Here is a 3,165-nt window from a genome sequence, read left to right as displayed (position 1 = left end):
ATAAAAACAACCCTTTCAGTGGGCTTCCTCAGAAGGCCAAGTCCCAAGTTCACTCTCACAGCCACCAGCCAAACTCTCAACTCCCTGAGCCAGAGGAGCTCTTCTTACAGGCAGTCCTCTTTCCAGGTGCGATTTTGTAAACAGACTTTCTGGGCCTTGAATTTGGTCTTTTACTCTCTTCAATCAATGTGATAATAATAATTATTATAATAGTTATATTATCATTCACATCAAAACACTTATTTCCAGTTGCCCGCTTCGTAATGAGCTCAGTACATTCCCCCCTCTCTTCATGGTAAATCAGACTGGGGAAACAGCATAGGCCAGAGGCCTTCAAGCAATCAGGTCCCCTCTTCATGATGTTCCATGCTGCTCCCATGCTGGTTTCCAGCTGCTCTTCCTCAAAGGAGTTGCTGGCAGTGTGTTGCCAGCTGTTCCTAGTTGGGATCTCCCATCAGCAGCAGTCCCTTCCACCTTTCCTGTCCCCTACCCCAGTTTATCACCTGGGAAATTTCCAGCTGCTCTGGTCAGTGGCCTCTCTTGCCTCTGGGAGCAGGTCTGTAACTTCCCAGTAGCTTGAAAACTTCATTTATAGTCTCAACACCACCCTTAGAGAATGGCTCCTCAGAGGGTTCACTTGGAGTTTTCTAGAAGTAGCTACAAAGCTGAACAGCCCTTGAACAAACATTAAGAGAAAAAAAAAGACCATAATGACATTTATAAAGAGGTATATGGCTACACAGCATTTCTACATGCATTATTTATTTTCATTTTCACAAAACTCATAGGAAGTAGATACTGTTATTTTATGCATGAAGATTGTGGCAAAAGGCCCCCGATTCTTCTTGTGTTCCTCTGCCCTCACTTTCACTTTTGGAAGGCATAAGAAAACCTAAATACTCTGCTGTTGTCAGTTCTGTGCCCATCTATGATTCCCCATTGTCTGTAGAATAAAATCCTAATTCCTTAACCTAGGGCACAAGGCCACGATTAAAGCCTATGCACTATGATTAACGACTTCTTTTCCCGTTTTGTCTCTTGTGTGCATGCTGTGATCCAGCCGACGTGAATTGCTGCGTGCCTCACACTCACCCATCTACAAGAGATACCTTGTTGCTATAAGAAAAGCACTAGATTTAGATACAGATTTTTTTCAGATTCCCAAGTCTACCATTAGCCAGCTATTTGAATTTGAGAAAGGAACTGAGCCTCAGTTTTTTCTGTTGTTGTTGTTTGTTTGTTTGGCCATGCTGCGCTGCTTGTGGGATCGTAGTTCCCCAACCAGGGATTGAACCTGGGCCCCAGCAGCGAAAGCGCCAAGTCCTAACCACTGGACTGCCAGGGAATTCCCATGAGCCTGTCTTTAAAAATCACTGTAGCCACTTGAAATACATTTATTGGTGAGCAAACAGACATGGTCCTTTCGATTCTAGAGCCCACACTGTGGCAGGAATGGGAGGTGGGAACTCAACTTTGGTGCAGTTAAGTGGGGGGGCAGTCAAAAAGGAGGTGCAGAAGAGGGAACTGAAAGACATTTGGAGTGACTGGAGGATGGATGTGTAGGATGGAAGAGTGTTCCAAGATGAAGCTGAGGAAGGAAGCAGAGGCTAGCTCGTGAAGGCTCTTTAAGCTTTGTTCAGGAATCCTTTTGTCTAAGAAAAATGAAGAACATTCACAGGGTTATAATCAAGGGAAGAATGTGACCAAATATGCATTTCACAGTGATCCGTCTGGATGCAATGTGGAGAATGGACTGAAAGAGGATTCGAGGCGTGGGTAGGGGGAAGACTGGAAGCAGCAAGATCAACTGGTGGAAGGTGGGTGCGATGGTGCCTGAGAGATGGTGACAGCCTGGAGCAAGGCAGTGGCAGCTAGAGTCCAGAAAAGTAGGGGGATTCCAGAGATGTTCAGAGGGTGGAATGAACAGGTGTTGATGAGGCTGAGGAGCAGAGGGGGAGGAGTCAAGGATTCTGAGCAGGAGCCAGGCACAGGGAATAGAATGGACAGTGATGTCATTTACATGCAGGAAATGAGGGAGCTGGATGGGCGGAGGGAGAAGGAAGTGTTGAGTTCAGCTTGAAAATTTTGTGTTTTATGTGCTTATGGAACAGACAATACCACCCAATAGAGTTCTTTAAGAGTTAGATGAAATGACATATACAAAGTTCCTGGTACCCAGTGGATACCCACTGTTATGGACTGCATGTTTGGGTCCTCCCCAAATTCATATGTTAAAACCCTAATTCCCAACATGATGGTATTTGGAGGTGGGGCCTTTGGGAGGTGATTAGGTTTAGATTAGGTCATGAGAGTGTTGCTCATGTGATGGGATCAGTGTCCTTATATGATGAAGAAGAGATACCAGAGTTTTCTGTCTCTGCTCGCTTGCACTGAGGAAATGCTCTGTGAGCACACAGTGAGAAGGTGGCTGTCTACAAGCCAGGAGTCGCACCAAGATCAGAATCTGCTAGCACCTAGATCCTGGACTTCCCAGCCTCCAGAACTGTGAAAAATGTCTGTTGTTTAAACTACCCAGTCTGTGATATTCTGCTACAGCAGCCTGAATAGGCTTAGACACCAACTGAAGTGTGGTTTTCTTTTCTATTTGTTAAACCATTCCCTTTGCCTGGAATGCCCTCTCCCTCATTTCTGTAAGTTCAGATCCAAGCCATATTGTAAAGCCCATCTTAAAAACTCACCTTCTCCCAGAAGCCTTCTCTGATTTTCCCAGGTAGAGACTTTCTGTGCCTATGTTTTTACCTTATATTGTAGTCATGTATACCAATATCATATTGCTCCTAGAGCTAGAGACATTTCATTAACAATAGGACCCATGCCTGATTGACCCCTGACGCTCAAATAAGCACCTGATAATAAATAATTATTTACCTATTAATAAGCAATAAAATTATTATAGTTTATGTAATTTATATATCATACTCTGTATAATGTATAATATAGTAAAATTACAATAGTAACAGTATTAATATAATAATTCAGGGAGCCAATGCATTCGTTACTGAATGAAGATGCATATTTTCATCCTTGTCCTTATCTTGGCCCATTTCTCTCCTGAAAGAAGCAAAGACAGACAGGCGAAAGAGCATAGGTTTCTGTATTAAACTTACTTGAGAAAATAGTTTTTTCAATTCCTGTGTGATTATA

Source organism: Aethalodelphis obliquidens, unplaced genomic scaffold (genome assembly GCF_003676395.1).
Source record: "Aethalodelphis obliquidens isolate GAN/ISIS:26980383/991018 unplaced genomic scaffold, ASM367639v1 scaffold10, whole genome shotgun sequence".
In the NCBI taxonomy this organism is placed as follows: Eukaryota; Metazoa; Chordata; class Mammalia; order Artiodactyla; family Delphinidae; genus Aethalodelphis; species Aethalodelphis obliquidens.
This window is presented reverse-complemented; position numbering follows the sequence as displayed.